The following is a 21,970-nucleotide window of genomic DNA, read 5'->3' as shown; positions in this document are numbered from 1 at the left end:
TCATTAGAGGGTAGAAAGGGAGGTCTGAGATGTCCTCCTGTATGAGCCATGGGTCTCTCCTACTCCTCTTCAAGTCTGGATGAATACAAGTAGGGAAATATTCATGCTGGTGATCTTTAAGTTTTCCACATTAAAACATGCTTAAAACAAGTTAAATGAAATGGGGAATCTTCCACCAACACTCAAATTATTCTTTTTAGGGCTATGATGAGCAACAGACACTATAATATATTCATCTTAATTTTTTAATATTCATAGTATCTCAGAATTGAAAGGGAACTCAGTGTCCATCGAGCAACTAAATAATACCTGAACAAGAATTCTCTCTAGAATGAAATCACCCATAAAACCCTTCCCTTGTATTTGCTACTTGGGGTAAATCATGAACTCCCCCTTGAGAGACCTCATTTCTCTCTACTATAAAATGAATGGATTGGCAGAGATTACCTCTAGATCTCTGCCACTTCTAAATTTAGGATGCCATTGGAACGGTGGGAGGGAAAAGTGGGGTACCGAGGAGAGTTTTCCAGCCCCTTCTATTTGTTCCCCTCCCTATCCTGTTACATAGATTTCCTGTACTGACATCCTTTTTCTGATCTGGGAAGTTAAACAAAGGGAATCTGTAATTCTCTTACTTTCTAGCTCTGAGCCCCCAGTCCAAATTTTAAATCCCTTTTTCTTTCTTTGCTGAAATATTCATTTTCAAAGCCTCCTCCTAATTTTAATCCCCAAACTCAGAGGAGCAGATTCCCCAAATTAACACTGTTTATAAAGCTAAAGTAAACAGTGTGAGCTGTTGAAAACAAAGAAACATAAATTGACCTTTCCCTTGTCGAGAGAAAAGGGTTTTAGGTTCCCATGAGATAGCCTAAGGGGACAAAGCAAAATTGCTACCTTAGGTTCTGTTGTCTGGGCAGGGGGGAGGGAAGGGCTTCTGCAACAGGACAGCTGTTCTGGCTCACGCCTGATCTCCCAGTATGAGGTGGCTGCCTCTGCCCACCCTTCATTTCTTCCAACTCCATCCAGCTTTTCATGGAGTCCCTCACTCTAGCCCCTTTTCATCTTTTGTGCATCTCAGGGAGCTAGGATGCTCCTCAACTCCAGCTCCAACTGATTTCCTCTCTTTAGGTTCCGATGACTTTTAAAGGTCACTCAGGGGCATGGCCAATGGTCACTCAGCTGTTTGATAATCAGACCAACCCAATTTCATTGTTCCAACTCAATCAAGGGTTTCTTTAATGGAGAAATTTTGGCAATCAGGTTAGCACCTCATTATCAAGCCCTTACTTTCTATGATTCTATTTGGGCTTTCAGAGGTCAGCTCTCTTGCAGTCTGACCCTTTGCTTTAAAATTCTAGAGATGGAGAACTCACTCCCTCTTGAAGCAGTGCACCTCTGGTACTTTGGTACCCATCTAACTGTTATTCTTATAGTCTATAGTTTTTTTGCAGCTGTATAACTAGAATTTCACATACTGAAACATGAAAAGACACTGACCTTGGAGTTAGAACATCTGGGTCCATTTACTAGCTGTGTGATCTTCAGTAAGTCTCATAACTTCTCTGATCATCCTTTTATGGGTCTGTAAAATGAGAGTAATAATCCTTCTATTGCTGATCTCACAAGGGTTTTATGAGGGGCTCTTGGTAAAGTATAAAGGGCCATGTAGATGCAGACTGTGACAAGTGTGATAAATAATGTTTGCTTACACAGACTGTTTTATTGAAGCATATGAAGAGGGATTTGATGAATGGACACTTGGGATCCTAGAATGGTATGGTGCTGTACTGCAGAGTGGAGCACGTCATCATAGCTGCATGATGGCAGTGGAATGAACATTGAAGATGCAGGTTCAAATCCAGGCTCTGGTGTTTAATTACCTGGGTAATTTTAGTCAAGTCTTACTCTTCTATTGTAGGTACCAGTTTCCTTCTTTGTCACTTCAACTGAGAAGGAGACAATGTAATACAACAGATAGAACCCTGGTCCTAGAATCAGGAAGATCAGGATTAGAATCCTGCCTCACCAGCCATGTGATGTACTACAGGCAAGCCATTTAACTTCTCTGAGTCTCAACTTTCCAACTGTTTAATAGACCCAATAGTCTCTTAAAGCTTTAAATCTATAATCCAATTTGACAAGCACTTATTGAGCACCTACTATGTGCTGGGTGTTATGGATCCAAAACCACTTGTATCCTACTATCAAAAGAGGGACCTTTTGGGATCCCCTTTAGTTCTGATTATATTTTCAATGTTTATATCATATTTTCTTTTTAGGTTTTCACATCCGCCAACCAAATATATTTAACTTTAGGGAGCCACACTGACCCACAGTTCCCCAGGGCTATAAGGGAAAAAGTGCTGGTTTCATAGATGGAGAGCCTGGGTTCCAGCACTGCCTCTGATGCTTCATATCTAACCATGGGCACATTCTTTAATCTCTCTGAATTTCAATCTGCCCATCTGTAAAATGGGACAGTTTGATTTGATGTCTTGTAAAGTCCCTTCTGTCCCTCCATTTATGATTCAGGAAAGAGACAGTATTTCTTGACATGACAGATACTATGTTTTTGTAAAAACCAGATCGCACAAAAGGAAAAGGGGAAAACAGCAATGTGAAACCAACATTTGGGCTAGGAAGGAAACCAGACTTATTTAACCTCACAAAGAGGAATTCCAAGTTCCCATGCCTTCCTCAGGAGAATTCTGGGATATGATCCCACAACTCAACTCTGAAGACAAGAAGCCAAATTCCTACTGCTCTTTGTGCATCCTCTTTTTTTAAAACCAGAGTGGACACCCAGCAAGCTTGGAGGCTCGATTTATGAACTCTATTCCTGACCAGCATTCATTGGGGCACCCATCTCAGTTGACTTCAGGTCAGGATAATAAGGCTGGCTGAGAAGAGCCATAGAATCCCTTTCTCTCTAACATTTACAATCGCAGCCCCAAGTAGGGCCCCTGAATTGTGCCATTCTTGATGTTTGCACTGACATCACACTGGCTGGCCCATCCCATGCCCCTGTCAGGGGATGATTTATTCTTGGGGACCCATTGGACTCTCTGAGTCAGCACCGAGGGCACTTGGAAAGAGAAGCGGTGATGTGAAGGGTTGGCAGTCATGTTTACAATTTTTGAATTAAGAAAAATAATATGGAAAACTAAATTTAATTTGAATCATTAGAGGAGTCCTTTAGTTCTCAAGTGGAATCAATTTAAAATGACTTTGGTTGGTTTGGTAAGAGCTGTCCTAATGACTAGAGTGAGAGAACAGAACCTTCTCTATGGGAACTGTGTTGTCTTTTCAAGTGGAAAAGACATTAATTCGCTCCTGTTTTGAATTGAGTGAGAATTTTGTTATTGAGATATTAGCCATGAAAAAGCCAGATTTCAGTATATTATTGCCCTAAAACTAAAACCTCCAAAAAGCCATGTATAGACTAGAAACTTCCTAAGTATTTGACCTAATGGAAACAGTGGATTCCCTTATACTGGAGGTCTTTAAGCAAAGGTGAAATAACCACTTTGTGGATGTTAGGGGATTCTGAGTCATGGCAGGGTTGAACTAATAATAATAGTAATAACAATAACAATAATAGCTAACATTAATATAACATATTAAGGTTTTCAAGGCTTTAAAAAATTAGAAATACAAAAAAATATACAAAACCTGGGAGTTAGGTTCTATCATTATCTCCTATTTATTGTTGAGGAAACTGAGGCAGAGAGAGATTAAGTGACTTGTCCATAATCACACAGCAAGTGTATGAGGCAGATTTTGAACTCAGGTCTTCCTGACTCCAAGCATAACATTCTATCCAGCTAGACTAAAGAGACTTCTGAAGTACCTCCAGCTCTGAAATCTGGGAAATTTAAATTTGATGCAATTAAACAAACCTGATCAAGTTTTTTTTTTTTCTATGTAAAATCGGTTCATCAATATGCATTAATTAAGCACCTACAATGTGCTTTAACACTGTGCTAAGTGCTTTACAAATATCTCATTTGAGCCTCACCACAATGCTGGGAGCAGGTATTATTGTTATTTCCATTTTACAGGTAAGGAAGTTTTAAGTTAGTTAAATTAAGTTAGTTAAGCATCTGAGGTTAGATCTGAACTCAGGACTTTCTGGATTTAGAGTCAGTTTTTTCCTCCTAATATATCTATGAAACAATCCTTACCCTCAGCTTATATAAGATCTAGGGAGAAAATAAATACATTCAAACTATAAACAACGTAAATATAAATAAATATGATGGAGAGTTAGGCACAGGAAAAAACCTTTTAGAGGAGGTAGTTCTAGGGCTAAGCCTTGAAGGAGATCAGAGATTCTAAGAGGAGGAGGGGAGAGGGCAGTTCAGGCATGTGATGCGATCAGCTTTGGGAATGCAAAGACTGGGAGGACCCCCTGGGAGGAATGCAATGTTTACACTGATGAGAAAATAAGGAAAGAAATAAATATACAAATAAATAAGGAAATAAACAAATGTATAAATAAATGTAGTAAAACAAGTAATTCCAAGAAGGAGAGAGGCTTTCTCTGTGCTTTGAAATAACTGGGCAATTCTATGAGGTAGAGATGAAGTGGATGTGGGGGCTTGAACCTGTATAATGGCATAAACATGGCAGATGGAATGGCAGGAATAGGGAATATCTAGAAAGCCAATTTGGCCAAAAGGTAGATTGTGTGAAGAGGGTGTAATGAAATAAGGTTAGAAAAGAAATGGGAACCAGAGTTTAGAGGGCTTTAAATTCTAAGGTGAGAATTTTGTAATTTTTTTTCCCAGAGGCCATAGGGAGTTTTGAAGATCTTCATGTAGAGGAGTAAAGAAGATGTGTGTTTTGGGGGTATCAATTTAGAAGTTATGTGGACAGTGAATTAGAGAAGATAGAAACAGAAAACAAAGAGAAACTGAAGCTTATATTATTCTCAGAGAATGTACGATGATGTTAAACCTAGTCCTGTTGAGCATTTTCCTCTCATCCGAAAAATACAAACCTACGTTTATTCCATCCCAACACCCACTTTCAATTCATATTGGTAAAGCAGCTTTAACGTGATTTCAAGGACTAACTTAGACAATGGGTTTTTGCAGGCTCTACTTCTGAGTGTTCAAACATAAATAAGAGAGATTCATTCATTCTCACAAGTTCCTAGCTCAGTGCCTTGTGCATTGCCAGACTGATGTAGATTAGACTGAAAAGCTGGGATGCAGGATGTCTGATTTAAGTTTTGTCACCCCCAGATCTTGACAAAGTTCACCATCATAGCAAGAGGAAGGCAGATGCTAACCATGTTTTGATTAGATGCCTCAGTGATATTTGCTAGGCTATTGCATTTTTCTGCTGGTTGGTCCTCCTGTTTCTAGCCCTTTCGCACCTCAATCCAACCTCCATTCAGATGCTAAAGTGATTTTCCCCCAAAGCATAGATATATCTGATCATGTCATCCCACCCCCACTAATCTGTAAACTCCACTCTTACCTCCAACCTTAAAATAAAAATGCCTTATTGGATATTTTAAATCCTTTACAATCATTTTACTTTCAGCTTTCAAGTCTTCTTCCACTTGAATCCCTAGGATCCAATATCACCTGCCTTCTTGTTGTTTCTCACATATAGCAATCTATCTTTTGACTGTTTTTTTCAATGATTGTCCCTTCACTGGAATGTTCTTCCTTTCCCCTTTTTCTCTTAGCCTCTCTGATTTCTTGTAAGATTGATGTTAAATCCCACCTTCTGTGGGAAGATTCCTTCTCCCTCTCTCCAACATACACACCCACCCACCCGTATTATTACTACCTTCTCCTCTGAAATCACCTTCTATCTATTTTCTTTCCAACAAGATATTTATATGGTATTTCTGCCATTAGAATGTAACATCCTAAATGTCATGGATTATATTTTTGCCTTTCTTTGTATCCCTACTTCTTGGGATAATCCTTGACACACACTAAACACTTAATAAATGCTAGTTTACTGACTAAATAATTATGATCCTTCTCTTTTTAGCCTCTTCTTCTTCCTCCTCTTCTCCACCCCCCCCCCAGCCATGATGTGGCCGTTTCAGCATGTCTATTAGACGTTCAAATAAGATGGTCGTTATCCACCTAGGGGTGGGTGACTGAAACATGGAGGAGAACGAGGGCATAAAATTTTGCCAAAGGACCATGGACAGGTATGATTGGAAACAAGTTCTCACAGACCAATGACCCGACTAAGGCTGCAGTGGTACAAAAATTACAGAGAGGAAAAAGAAAGTGACCAAATCCATTTTAAAATGTCATTCTCTCCCCCAGCCCATAATAGTCATATGGATTTGGAAAAGGCACATTAGAAAAGGAGCTCTGTGAATTTGGAGGGAGGACCAATGAAGTAGACCAAAGGGAAGAAAATGGGCCGCTTATCTCCAGTAAGCTAGCTCTCTAAGCAAATTAAAACAGAGGCCCCATCCTTGGAGTGTGCAGTAATCCAGGGTCTATAATTGATTCAAGAAGACTGCTTCAGGCCGGGCTCCTGTGTAATTACAGCTGCATTCACTCGGCTGCCTCTCACTCTCCTCCTCATGTTCTACCTCACTGCCCTTTCTCCTGAAGCCTCTGTTGATGAGGGGACGGAAACAGTAAGGAGAAATAAAGCAATTAGCAGGTGGGGAATGCGACCACTGTCTAAGGATAACACACAATCTTTATTGGCACTTATTAAGTCCAAGTCTAGAGCTGAGGCACTGGGGAGAATTTTGTCAGGCACAAAAAATGAGAGCCAGACGGAGAGAGGGGAGGGGGGAAAAACAACCCAAAGAAGAAATGAGAAATCTGTAGAAGAGACATTTTCCCACATTGACATCTCCACAAAAGGTTGGATTTGAAAATAATCTAGCATCTAAAATTTAGTAGTGGTCTGTGAGGTTAAAATTGGCTTTCCAATTATCAAGTTTCAAAGAAACCCTTGTTTTTTGGATCCTGTTTTATTATGGAATCATAAGTTTGTGGCTGAAAGGACTGTAAAATGGGAAAATTCAAGCTGAAAGGGATCCATTAGGACTGATCTATACTTCCTAATTTTACAGGAGAGGAAACTAAGGCTGAGAAGTTTATCATGAATTAAAAGAAAGAGAGGGAAAGAGAGGGGGATAGGGGAAAAGTGGTTAACTGGTCAACAGTTATTTGTAGGACAGGTTATATGGACTGGTTTTTTTAAATTATTATTATTTTTTTATTGTGGCTGAAAGGATTATAGAATAAAAGATTTTGAGCTAAAAGAGATCCATAAGGATTGATCTGTACTTCCTAATTTTGCAGTGGAGGAAAATGAGGCTGAGGGGTTCACCATGAATTAAAGGAGAGAAGGATTTGGGGAGAGGGGAAAAGTGGTTAATTTGTCAACAGTTATTTGTGTAGGACAGGTAATATGGACTAGTCTTTGATTTTTTTATTATGGCTGAAAGGATTGTAGAATCAAAGAATTTGAGCTGAAAAGGATCCATAAAGACTGATCTATACCTCCTAATTTTATAGGAGAGGAAACTAAGGCTGAGAAGTTTATAATGAATTAAAGGAGAGAAAGGGATTTGGGGGACAGGAGGAAAGTGGTTAACTGGTCAACAGTTATTTATGTAGGTCAGGTAATATGGACTAGTCTTTGATTTTTTTATTATGGCTGAAAGGAATATAGAATCAAAGATTTTGAGCTGAAAGGGATTCGCAAAGACTGATCTAAATTTCTTAATTTTACAGGGAAGGAAACTGAGGCTGAGAGGTTCTCTATTAATTAAAGGAGAGAGAGAGATTTGGGGAATAGGAAAGGTGGTTAACTGATCAACAGTTATTTATGTAGGACAGGTAATATGGATTGGTCTTTGATTTTTTTTTATATTATTATTGTAGGGAACTCCCAGAGAAGGAACCTCCCTTTACCGATTCATTTTCACCTTCTCTGCAAATAACTTATGTAGGAATGCCAGCTTTGCTTTGACTATGTAAAGCTCACCAGCAGGGGGAGTTAGGATAATTAGCAACCACCTTTCCTGCCCTAACCTGGCATCTTCATTCACAGCATAGGTCTCTGAAAAAAGACTGGCATCCATTTAGAAATTGCCCTGTTAAACCCAACAGTCAGTGGGGACATAGAAACCAGAAAGGAGGTTAAGAACGTTTCTAGGGGAGAGACTAGAGGATGGAGGGTCAGCAAGAAAAGGAGGACCTCCACCCCTTCCCATATGCTACAATTTGCAGACCAATGAGCTGGGTGGCCACTCAGAGCCTCTGTTTACTCATCTGTAAAAGGGAGACAATAAAACTTGGCAATCCAGAATATCGTGAGGTCTAATGATTCCATGGGAAAGTGCTCTGAGATCCTTTGATGAAAGGATGCCTCTAGCATCCACATGTTTGTTGGCTGGTAGCTTGAGAAGCCTTTCTGGTATACAGCCTTATCTTGTTTAACAGAATATAAGCTCTGTTAAGTATTAAATAGCTAAGGAGTATAAGCAATTGCTGCTTCTTGGAATACATCCAGAAGTTGTTCCCTGAGTCTAATTTTGGCTGAGTGCTTTTGTCTTCAAATATCTCATTAAATCAAGTCCATCACTCTCAAAGTAGGACACCCTTCAATAGGGTTTGCAGATTTCCAGCTAGAACCTAAAAGGCTGTCAAGTTAAAAGGATGACATGATAGGAAAAATATGGATAAGCTGGAAGTCTGTAGTAAAATCAAAATTCTCTTTCCTTGTTTTAATGGGAAAAGGCATAAATGATAATAAAAATAATAAATTACAAAGTAGAAATAATTTTTAAAAATAGATGTCATCCTGTCAAATTCTCAAAATCTCAAGCTTCTTGAAAAAAATACTTTCAAATTATAGAGATCTAGCAGTAGAGAGCAAAATCAAGTCCTCATGGTACTGTCTGTAATTGGCTTTGTCTTGAGCATGCTCACATTGAGCCTACACGGAGCAAACTTACAGCCAAATACTTTTATTTAACTACAAAAAGCTTATATTTTATCCACCTGTACAGTGGCCCCCAGAACATTAAATATTAAGGAATAATAGTAAGATAGTGACTTTTCTCAGGGCCACTTATACATTTAGCCCCTTATAAGAAAAAAATTGATAATGAAAATCACAACATTAATAGTTAGCATATTATCTCTTCTTATCCTCATATAGACCCTAGGAAGTAGATGCTACTATTATTCCCATTTTACAGATGAGAAAATTGAGGTAGATAGATATTTGGTGTGTTCCCTAGAATCATATAACTACTTCGTGGTTGAATTTGAATTCAAATTTTCCTGACTTCAAAATCTACAGAAAGCAATAACAATAATAATCACATTTCTATAGCATTTTGAGATTTGTAAAGAATTTAAGATTCATCATCCCATTTGAGCTTCAAAAAACAGTTCTGTGAGGTAAATATTCTTATTCTGATTCCCATTTTGAATATCAGTAAACTAAGTTTCAGGGAAATTAATTGACTTAAATAAAAATTATTCATGTGATGATGAAGATGATGGTCACACAGCCAGTATGCTTTAGAGACAGGATGCAAAGCCATGCTCCCTTAAATCCAGTAATAGGACTCTTTCCCACTATTTTGTAAGCAGAATTACATGAAGAAAGTTAAAAAAGATGGAGTTTTTAAAGAAAGAATCGTCTGTTTCATCGGGAAGTGATTTGTGTGTGATACTGATTTTTTTTTTTACCCACCTTCCTTCAGAAACTCCTCTAGTTATTGGTATGAGAAACATGGTAGAGTAGTCCATGGGTCTTGTGATAGTGTTAGAGTCTTGGATTCTTCTTTTTCCATTCCTAATTTTTTTCCCTTTAAGGCAGAAAGTAACATAACAACCAAAATATATTTATTTTAATAGAGTTTAATTTCATTAAATATTTCCCAATTATATGTAAAAAGATTTAAAATAATTATTTTTTAAATGTAGGGTTCCAAATTTTCTCTTTCTTTTCCCTCCTCCCTGTTTAGGAAGGTAAGCAATTTGATATCAGTCATACAGGTAAAGTCATGAAAAACATTTTCATATTAACAATATTATTAAAAAAAACACAGACAAAAAGTAAAGTAAGAAAAATAAAGTTAAAAGTTAAAAAAAAAGTATACTTCAACCTGCATTCAGAGTATATTATTGCTTTCTTTGGAGGTAGGCAGTATCTGAATCATCTTGATCAGAGAAGCTCAATCATTTGCAGTTTATCATCTTATGACATTGTTGTTACTATGTGCAATGTTTTTCTGCCTCTCTTCACTTCACTTTCCAAATTTTTCTAAAACTATCTTCTCATGTCTTATAGCACAATAATATTCTATCATAATCATAAATTACAATTTATTCAGGCACTCCCCCAAAACTAATTGATTTCTTATTATTTGCTGCCACAAAAATCAATGCTATAAGTCCATTTCTCTTTTCTTTGATTTCTTCCAGATATAGACCTAGTAGTGATATTCCTGCGTCAAAGGTAAGCACAATTTTATTGTTTTGGGGGACATAGTTCTAAATTGTTTTCCAGAGTGGTTGAATTAACTCACAACTCCACCAGCAGTGAATTAGTGGCTAAATTTTTCCACATCTCCTCCAACATTTGCCATATCTTTTTCCATCATATTAGCCAAACTGATAGTGTGAAATAATATCTCAAAGTTAATTTAATTTGCATTTCTCTAATCTGTAGTGAATAATAGCATTTTGCATTAATAACTTTGAATTCTTCTTCAAAAACTACCTGTTCATATTCTTTAACAATTTTTCATTTGGGAAATGGCTCTTTAGATAAATTTAGCTCAGTTCCCTATATATTCCCTATATATATATATTGGCCTTTACTAGAGAAACTTACTTTAACAATTTTCCCCAGTTTCCTTTTTTCCTTCTACTTTTGGCTGACAGTTTTGTTTGTGCAAAATCTTTTAAATTTCAAGTAACCAAAATTATCCATTTTATTTCCTGTGATCACCTCAATCTCTTGTTTGGTCATGAACACTTCCCTTATCCATAGATTTGACAGGTACATTTTTCTGTGGTCTTCTAATTTATTTATGGTATCCCTTTTATGTCTAAATCATTCATCCATTTTGACCTTATTTTGACCTTATTGTATACTAATACAATGTGAAATGTTGATTTAGACCTAATTTCTGACAAACTGCTTTCTAGTTTTCCCAGCAATTTTTGTCAAATGTTTCTAAGCTGCTTTCCATTTTTCCAAGAAATTTTTGTCAAATATTGAATTCTTAAAGTTTGGATCTTTGGATTTATCAAACATTAGATAATTACGGTCAGTTACTACTATGTACCTAATTTATTCCATTAATCCACCACTCTATTTCTTAGCCAGTACCAGATTGTTTTTATGATTATACTTAGTAATATGTTTAAATTTCTAGGAATCTAGAACTGTTAAGCTTTCTTCTTTCATATATCTTTTTTATTGATTCCCTTGATATTCTTAACTTTTTGTTCTTCTGGATGAATTTTATTATTATTTTCTACCTCTATAAAACACATCTTTGGTGGTTAAATTAATATGGCACTGAATAAGTAAATTGATTTATGTAGAATTGTTATTTTTATTAGATTGGTTCAACTTATCTATGAACAATTAGTATTTCTCCAATTGTTTAGATGTTTTTACTTATGTGTTTTTGTAATTGTATTTATATAATCCCTGAGTTTGTCTTGGCAGGTAAACTTCCAAATATTTTATATTGCCTACAATTATTTTATATGGAATTTCTTTTTCTATCTCTTTCTGCTGTTTTTTTTTTTTTGGTAATATATAGGGATGCAGATGACTTAGTTGGGTTTATTTTATATCCTGCAAACTACTGAAGTTAGAAAATTGTTTCAAGTAGTTTTTTGGTTGATTCTTTAAGGGCTCTCTAAGTATATTATCATATCATCTGCAAAGAGTGGTCATTTTGTTTCCTTGTACTTTTTTTTATTTTTTATTTTTACTTTTTATTTATTTTATGTCTTTTCTTGTTTTATTGCTATAGTTATTTTCAGTAACAACTAGTATTTATTAAACATTTATTTTGTGCTAGGCACTGAACTATGTATTGGAGATACAGATATGAGCAAAAAGAAAGTCAGTCCTGCCCTGAAAAAATTTACATTCCAATGGGTATATACAACACACAAAAAAAAGGAGTTGAAAAGTATGTTTGGGAAGGATGGAATACCAAAATATTATTTTTGTCTTCAAATTCAGAAGCATAATGAGAAAGGAAGTGAAAGTTGGCTGATTTCAGCCCCGGAAAATACTTACCATTGGGAGAAGGGGGTGGATATGGTGAAGAAATGTTCCAGGATGAAAAGGCCTTAATGCTGAGGCAATTTCCATCCTATGTGACAAATAATATTTTTAAAGACTAAAAGGAAAAAAAGAAAAAAATAATTAATAAACCTTTGAAAAAAATTGTACAGTGGACATGTGTAGATTTTTCATCTTTGCAAAGAGATGAGGATGGGAGGTATATTCTTTGAAACTATACTAGATCTTTGCAACATTCATTGTTAGACTTTTTTTTTTTTGGTGATTATTTTTCCTCTTTATATTTCCATAGTCATTATGTAGATTGTTTTTTTTTTGGCTCTCCTTACTTCATTCTTCCTTAGTTCATGCAAATCTTTCCAGGCTTCTCTATATTTATTATATTCATTATTTTTAATAGCATAGTAATATTCCATTATATGCATGTACTACAATTGCTTAGTTATTCCCTGATTGATGAGTATCAATCTTTCTTCCAATTTTTTGCTATCACAAAAGTGCTGCTCTAAATATATTGTTATAACTATGGACTTTATTTTCATCAATGGGCTCTTGGGGGTATAAAGCTAGTAACGGAATTGTATGTATAGTATTTATTTAATATATACCTTTTGGTTCATTGATTGATAGATTATTAGGGAAAAATTAGTAAAGAGGGAGAGAAAGAAAATGAACAGAAGAAAGAAGGATCGTGATAATACTACAAAGAGTGAAATGATCTCTACTTACAATGAGCTTATATTCTAATGGAAGAATAACATTTTATGATGATGGAGTTGATGCACATTAGATTCAAATGGTCCAGGGGCAGATATTACATTTCCTTCTTGCTGGGGCTTCTGACTTTCTGGACTTTAATACATTAAAGGTTGTGTTGGCAAATATTTAAATGTTTAGCTGGTGAGGAATAGGTCAAATAAAGAATACCTTTGCTTGTATTTATCCTAGAACTTAGCACAGTGACTGGTATTTATTAAATGTTTCTCCCCTTTACAAAAGTAGGTACAACACAGTTTTAAATTTAATCTGCATTATTAACATTTTACTCATAGTTTCTTAAATCTCCACAATCAACAAAACAAAAAAAGGTCAAAATTGATGTGTAACATTTACTTATTTTTGAAGTGTAAATGTTCACATTGAAAACAACAACCAGCTCTCAAGTTAGTATGGGCTAGCTCCAGCACATCCCTGAAATGTAGTTTTATCCTGGCACTTCCCTCAGCACCAATCCCTTATCATCTCAGAACATCTCTCCACTACATGAGGTCCCTTTTACCATTGGTGGGTTCCTCTCAGAATTTCTATTTTGGGGAGAAGCCTAAGTGGTCAACATTTATTTCTCTCCTAAAGAGCTTCTGTCTCTTTGAACTTCAGGATTGTTGCAATCTCAGACAACTTCCTATGCACTGATTCTTTTTCTTTCCCTTTTGGATGCTGCCTCCCTCTGAGTAAGACTCTGCTAATGAGGAACAGGTCAAATAAAGAAGACCTTTGCTTGTATTTATATCCCAGAACTTAGCATTGCGGCTGATATTTAATAAATGTTTGAATATCCTACTATTGTTCTTTAATGGTCAATTTCACTGGAATATTATGTAAATTAATAAAATTTGGTAACAGTAAATCAATAAATATTTCTTGGGTGCTTCCTATGTGCCAGGCATTGTGCAGAGTGCTAGGGATGCAAAAAGAGGCAAAAGACTGTCTCTTCCCTAAAGGAGTTTATAATCTAATGGGGGAGATTTTAAGTAAACAAGTTATGTGTAGGATAAGTAGATAATTGAAATCAGGAACACACTAGAGTTAAGGGGAGGAGAGTGGGAAAAGCTTCCTGTAGAAGACAGAATTTTAGTAGGGACTTAAAGGATACTGGTAGATGGATAATAGATGGTAGATGGAAGAGAGATGAAAGTTTATAATCCTCTCATTCATTTTTCTCGTTCTTTTCAGTTGGCTATAGTTGTAAACACTAGGGGCAGAGTCTAGTAATTCACTTCCTCCTTTGGTGAGAACATGCTCTTCTTTTTTATAGCTTCATTAGAGGTGATTAGCCCTATGCTTTGTTTTTATCAGAATACTTTCTTTTTTATTTCTTTTTGTTCATTTATTTTAATACACATTGATAGATTATGTTGGGAGAAAAAAAATAAGAGCAAAAGGGATAAACCATGGGAGAGATTTAAAAAAAGCAAAACAGAAAAAAGAAATGAACATAGCATGTGTTGATTTACCTTCAGTCTCCTTAGTTCTTTTTCTGGATGCAGATGGTATTTTCTGTCCAAAATCTATTGGGATTGCTTTGGATCACTGAAGCCTTTCATAATTGATCATCATACATCCTTGCTGTTATTGTGTACAATGTATTCCCGGTTCTGCTTGTTTTGCTCAGCATTGGTTCATGTAAATCTTTCTTTCTTTCTAAAATCAGCTTGTTCACCATTTTTGTAGAACAATAATATTCCATTACCTTCATGTACCATAGCTTGTTCAGCCATTCCCCAGTTGATGGGCATCCAGTTCTTTCCAATTCTTTGCTATGTTAAAAAGAGCTGCTACAATCATTTTTGCACATGTGGGTCTTTTCCCCTCCTTTATGATTTCCTTGAGATACAAGCCCAGTAGAGACACTGCTGGGTATAAAGGGCATGCAGTTTTATAGCCCGTTGGGCATAATTCCAGATTGTTCTCCGAGGATACTTTCTAAGTATGCTATCATTCATTTTAGAGTTCCTAAAATGTCCACTAAGATTGATGTTAAAGAGGTGTTCATTCTTTTTAAATGTGTCCTTTTTATTTCACTTTGATTTTAGGATATTAGGAAGTCTCATTCAGCCACAATTTCTTCTTCAATAATTTTATGCTTTTTGTATCTTATGTGGAGAAGAAGAAGGTGTTTTTAGGTGTTGCCTTCTACTACTAATTGATATGACCTTCAAAATCAAAGTCAAAATCTTTAGTCTCTGTGTCTCTTTGAAGAATTTCATTTTTTAAACTTCAAAAAATTAATACTATTTTATTTTTCCAAATACATGCAAAGAAAGTTTTCGATATTCATCTTTGCAAAATCTTTTGCTCCAAATTGTTCTCCCCCTCTCCTTTTCCTCTCAAGACAGCAAGCAATCTAATATAGATTAAACATTTGCATTTCTTCCTTGAAGAATTTTAAACTTTCTGAGTCCAGATGATTTTTGATGTCATTGGAGATAGATGTCAAAATATCAAGAACTATTGTCATTATTATAACTATATTATTATTGTTGTTGTTTTTGTGGCTATTATTACCTCTCCTATGATGCTATATTTCCTCTATTGTCTGCTAGAATGATTTGTGTTTCTGTCTTTGTTCCTACATCTGAACTATGTTTTGCTTGAGGACAGGGATTCTGTCTTAATTTCTTTTATTATCCCCAGTATCCTATAATAGTTGGTCAACAAACATTTAGTAAACACCTACTCTATTGATCATACTCTACTGAACAGTGGTGGTAATACAAAGAATAGAGAAAAAAAACCTATCATCCATGAGGCCTGGTAATCAATGCTCAATAAAATGGGTGAAATTCAGTTGATTGAAGTATGACCCTCAGTACAAGAAAAACCAAAACATTTCCAGAGAATTGAAAGCTCTTCATTTTTTAAAATGCCCAAGCACTTGATCCTTCTCTCTTCCTCTGGTCCTACCTCCCCAGGAGGAATAAAAAAAAATAATACAAGGTTTGTGTAGGTAAGTACACAGATGTGCTGCCCAGTTATCCATCTCATTTCCTTCCTTCTTTAATTCCTTTCAAGTTTCTGTCTGAGAATGGAGTGGGGTCCTATAGTCCCCAACTCAGCTAATCTGGTTAATTTCTCTGTGATGGAAAAATACCTTAAAACATATGTGTATATAAAATTGCATGTGTTGAGGAAAGTTACTAACTCTACTTCTTCAAGGGTATATGATTTCATAAGAAAGATCAGACATCAGCTCATGTAGATCGTGTCCCTTCCACGCCTTAAGTACCTCAGGCTTCATAATTACACAAAACAAAGGAATCAGACTTTGTGGAGATGGAGTAGGAAGACCAAACCACCTTTCACTCATGAATATCAATGGGTATTTTAAAAATACCAGTAACTTGATTTTTAAAAGTAGTTAATTCTCAATTACCTGTACATATGCCTGGGAGTGGAAGTACTCTGAATTCAAACTAATGATTTTAGAATCATTCTTGCTTCCTCATTTTCTCTTATCCCACTTAGGCAATTGGTTGCCAAATCTTCTTGCTTCTATTTGTACAACCTAAGTCCCACTCTTTTCCACTCCCAGAGCCATTATTCTACTTTAGACCCTCATCTTCTCTTACCTGTACTTTTGCAAGAACCTTTTAATACTTTCTCTGATTTAAATCTTTTTTTCCAATCCAATGCATTTTCCACCTGGGTGCCAAAGTAATTTTCCTAAAAGCTCAAGTCTGACTATGGTATTCCTCTACTCAAACTCCATTAGCACCCTGTTGCCTCTAGAATTGGGTCCAAACTCTTTCACTTAGCATTTAAAGTCTTTTCACAAATGGACTTTCTCCAGATTTGTTATATGAATCCTCTTCGCAACTATTCAATCTAGTGGATTTCACCTTACTCTTCACACATGACCAAAAATGTGCTGGACACAGTCCCTATTGACTCAGGAAAGACAATTGTAAAATTTTCAGTGTGAGAAATTATACTTCAGAAATTGACTCAGGATACAAATCATATCTTTACTTTTTGTTCTGTTGATTGACTAGCTTTAATAATGATAACAATACAGATTAAGTTTGAAAGTGTATAGTTCATATTTTTCATTTGTAAATGATCTACCAGTTTTTTTTCTTCTTTTTATTTCTTTGTTCTTGCACACTCTCTTCCCTATGCCTGATTGCACTCTCTTTTCACTTCTTGTTCTGAGAATCTCTAGCTTTTTTAAAGCTCAGTGCATGAGCCACCAACTACATAAGGCAGTTCTATTTAGCCACTAGTGTCTTCCTTCTCAAGAAAGATTTTTTTCTTTATTTTATTTAGGTATATATAAATAATTCTCATACCCAGAACTCACTATAATACTCCAAATGGAATATGAGGATACTGATGTTCTCCTTTTTCTTCCTGGAATTTATGACTCTTTTAAGACAGTCCAAGCTCACGTTGACTTTTGCGGCTCCATATCCCACTGTTGAAGCCTTATGATTCTTATGCTGAAGCTACTGCCTAACTATCCCCTTTCATATTCTGCTCATGAAGTTGATTTTTCAAATTGATGAGCAAGACTTTTCACCTGTCCTTATTGAATTTCATTTTATTTGCTTCAATCCAATGCTCTAGCCTATCAAGATCTTTTTGGCCACTGATTCTCATCAAATATAGTAGCCAGAAAGGTGTCTGCAAATTTGATGAGCATTTCAGCTAAACTTTTATTTAGATAATCATTGATAGAATTGTTAAGTGGCTCAGAGACAAACACAGATCTTTGCAGCATTTCATTGAAGACCTGCTACCAAGCAGTTAAACTGTCAATCGTGATTCTATGAGTTTGGCCACTTAGCCAATTCCAAGTCTGCCTGATTATACTTTTGAACAGCTTACTTCTCTCAATTTTCCCTCTAAGAATAATACAAAAATATATTAAATGGTTTGCTAAAATCTAGATAAAGGTTATCTACAACAATCTATCTACTAGGTTAGTAATCCCATTAAAAAAAAAACAAATCTGCTTAATCTGGCATGATGTATTCATGATGAATTCACGATGGCTTTTTGTCATCTCCACTTCCTTTTTTAGATACTAATCTCTTTGAGGAATTCATGAAATTTCCCTAGGAATCAAAGTCAGACTCATTGGACTATAGTTTGTAGACTCAATTCATTTCTAATTTTTGAGGGGGCAAAGTGGGACCCTTATCTTTCTTAAATCCTATGGCACCTTTCCTGTTTTCCATGATTTGTCAAGTCCCAGTGACTCAGCCATCTCATCTATCAGTTCTTTCAGGATGTGAGGATCTTTGGAGTTCTTTGGAAAAATCATTTCTTAAAGACCCTTAGAAATTCTGTTACCATCTCCTTGCTTCTCTTGGCTGTCCAATTCTGGTAAAGGTTTTCTAGTCTTGCCTTTACAATTCAAAGATCATTGGTAAAGCAAGCAGAAATTAAGGAAGAATCAAACCATTCTCTTGTCTGTTATTGCTGTCCCATCCTCCCTAAGCAAAAGGTTCGATCTATTCTTTGATCTTTTTTTTTTCTTATAATATGGATCCCAAAGCCCTGCTCTCCAGCTTCAGCTCCTTCTGAACTTTAGTGCTTCTGTCACTATTTTTATGACGCTGACACACTCTTATTTCATCCTTTGTTACTTGGTCTTGTTTCTACTTTATGCATGTCTCTTATGGAAATCAAAGTTGATTAACTTGTATTCACATTAATTTCTTCAGATGAATGATGTTTTTCTCTCTTCTCAGGCTGGTTTCCTTTTTTGTCTTTAGATTTTAATTCTTAGGCAGTTCTTATCCTTCTCACATTGATTTCCCCTGTACCATTTTAGTTTTGTGATTCCATCTATTCTTCCTTTGAAAAATTTGGAATTTGATTTCCCTCAATCTATAATGCATATAATATGATCAACTTGCCCCTTCTCTCTCATCCACACGAGAGAGTGGTCATGTTCTCTCCATATGCCCATTATTTCCACTTAACAACCAGCTCCCCTTCAGTTTTTTCTTCTCTAGGATAAGTAAGCATGCTCACACACTTCCACTAATCCTGGCAAGATATGAACAAACCCTTCACTATTTTGATTGTTACATCTGTATACTTTCCAACTTATTCTTATTCCTAAATGAAATATAAAGCCGATCCATTAGTTGTTATCTCATAAAGATCATGGAATGAGTCAGAGGCTTCCTAATCTACCCCATGATGCTCATATCTGTATTGTTTTTGTGCCTCTTTTGGATACTCCATAGTTAGCTTCTATTCTTGGTAACAATAAATCTATTGAGGAAATGAGGAGGACATCAGTATGTTTTCCCGTTTATTGATAATTCTATATTATCTCTATATTAGGGGACTTAGGATGGGGAGGGATTTTAATGGTCATTTATTCCCTTTATCTTATAGATAAGGAATCTGGGGCCCAGAATAAGCAAATGACTTCCTTAGGTAACAGAGCTAGATTAATATCCAGATCTTCTGATTCCTAACTCAATGTACTTTCCACTTGCACAGCTGATTTTTAAAGGTATGGTAATTAACCTTCTCTTCCTCCTTATTAATTAGGATCATAATATATATTTAGGATCAGTTAGAAATAAGACATCAATGTCCTTTGAGCCACTAGATCTTCGGAAAATAGGGGAAAACCCTGATGTGCACATTTAAAACTTACAAAAAGGAGAAAGAAAAACACATTTTAACCCATATTATTTCCACAGGAAGAATTTGATATGATAGACTAATATGGAAAAGGAGGTTATTATTATCATTCTTGTATTTCCCTGAAGGTATTAAGCAGGGGAGGTAAGAGAGTATGTAAGCAACACTGACCACACCTTTTCTTAGGAATTTTCAGTCATGGCCAGATCCTCCCTACAAACTGCCCTGGTCTGCTTCCAAATAACAAGTTGCTCATTCGAGGGCCTGTCTTGGTTCCTGATAGAGCAGGAAAAAGAGGACACATTAATTCTGTTCATTCATATTTTTGCCCGCCCTCTCAGGATCTACAGGTTGGAGGTCTCCATCAATGGAGGTCGCCAGATTTTCTGAACCAGATACAAGTAGAGCCCCTCTCTGCTCTGAACGGCTTGCAGGATCTCTAATCACATAATGCCTATATGATGTGGTTTTTTTTTTTTAAATTAAGTGACCCACAGAATATTAATCTGTTGGTAATAGCCCCCAAGGGATACAGTGCTGGCAAACACTTCAAGGGCAGCTGGTGGTGCTGCTGTGAAATGGGATGTTCATTTCATCTGAACATATGGAAATCAAAACAAGCCTTGGAAGGACTTTGGTGTTCTGTACATGCTATATTGTTCATAAACCTGTCATAAATAAATGTTTCTTAAAGGAGCCCAGTTAGCAAATGTCTATTGTGTTAGGGGACACCAACATTCCACTATCTAGGGCTCTTCCCTTCCCTGGTGGAGCCTTCTTCTTAGGGGACTTGGTGGAATCCTCCCCACTTTTCTGCCACCCATCTCATTCTTGCCACTGTTGTAGGCTAAGTCACCCAGTGGGTACTGCGGGGCTTGCAAACCGAAGGAGGGCTGGGGGGAAATCTGTAAGCTATAAAGTGAATTTTCTTTCTTCCTTTGTCTGTGTCTTAGAGTCTGGCTTGCAATTGAAACCCCACCCCATACCTCCCACTAAGAGCATGTCATATTTCTCTGTGTTCATGCATGTTCAGCTTCACCTTTTTTGAAATCGTGCCCAGAACCCACCGGTGTTTACAGAAGTCAAAGGGAGTTTTGCTTTCATGCTGCAGGCTTCCTCGACCGGCGCAGACCTTTCCCGAGCCATACTTTGTAGTTTGCTCATAGGTGAACTTGTATTTTCCTAATGTGATGGCTTTATCCCGCTTTGACAACAGATTTCTTTAGGAGATTACACACCTGGAATTAACTTTTTCTGCCAAGAATTACAGCGCACCTGGAAGTACTAAATCATTTAAAAAAAATCTCTGTGTTGGAGACTTTTCATGGCGAAATCGCACATTCTGAACTTGACTCGTTTCTTGAGGGAGTTGGGGCTGAAAACCTAGCGGCTACGTAGGTGCTGGTGCTGCGAAGTAAACATATCCGAGGTGTGTTTACTTCCAACCGGCCAAATACGAGCTCACCGAACACCATCTCCCAAAGGCGACTCCCTTCTTCAAAGGCTCTGCTTACTGCGTCGCTCATGGGAATGTGAGTCCGCACTTTCAGTGGCCTGTTGGCTCTGTTTACACCAGTTCTAACACTAATCCCCATTAATGTTTGATATAGTTCCCAACAGGTTTAAATAGATGTCAGGCACTATCTCTCCCGAGTGTATGCTGGCCAGCCAAACGTTTTCTCCTGCCTCCCCAAGAAAAGAAGGAAGATACAAAGGTGCTTTGAGGGATTTCTCTTCTAATGACATGTTTGCTGACTGGATTAGCTACTTGGAGAATATGAAAGGCTAATGTGGGGTGTGAATGCCATCCAATTTTAACCACAATTAATTTCTTACTTGTGTGGAGAAGACCTGGTGGAGAGGAGTCATGACAAACACAGGTTTTCATTCTTCCAGATAAATAGCACCTATGGTTTTCAAAAGTCTCCCTTCTGTTAATAAAATTTTCTAATGTCTGTTCTAAATTGATGAGTAGCTTTGAGTGCCTACTATGTGCCAGGCATTTTTAGGTGCCGGGGATGCCAAAGCAAAAAATGAAAATGCTCCAACTGGGGCGATCTGTTCATTGATATCCCTTCAGTGACAAGTTTATAGTTCCTAAGCTAAAAGAGAAAAAAAAAAAACATTAAGCAATGAGTGGGGGAATCAGGATAAGAATCATGTAGGAGGCAGCATCTGATACTTTTGGGAAGCTGGGAATTCTTCAAGGCATAGGTTAGGGAGGGGGAGTGCATTCTCCTTAATTCTCTATAACTCTATGAGATTAAAGATGTCACATTCTCTG

The sequence above is a fragment of the Antechinus flavipes genome, chromosome 3 (assembly GCF_016432865.1).
Source record: "Antechinus flavipes isolate AdamAnt ecotype Samford, QLD, Australia chromosome 3, AdamAnt_v2, whole genome shotgun sequence".
Classification (NCBI taxonomy): Eukaryota; Metazoa; Chordata; class Mammalia; order Dasyuromorphia; family Dasyuridae; genus Antechinus; species Antechinus flavipes.
This window is presented reverse-complemented; position numbering follows the sequence as displayed.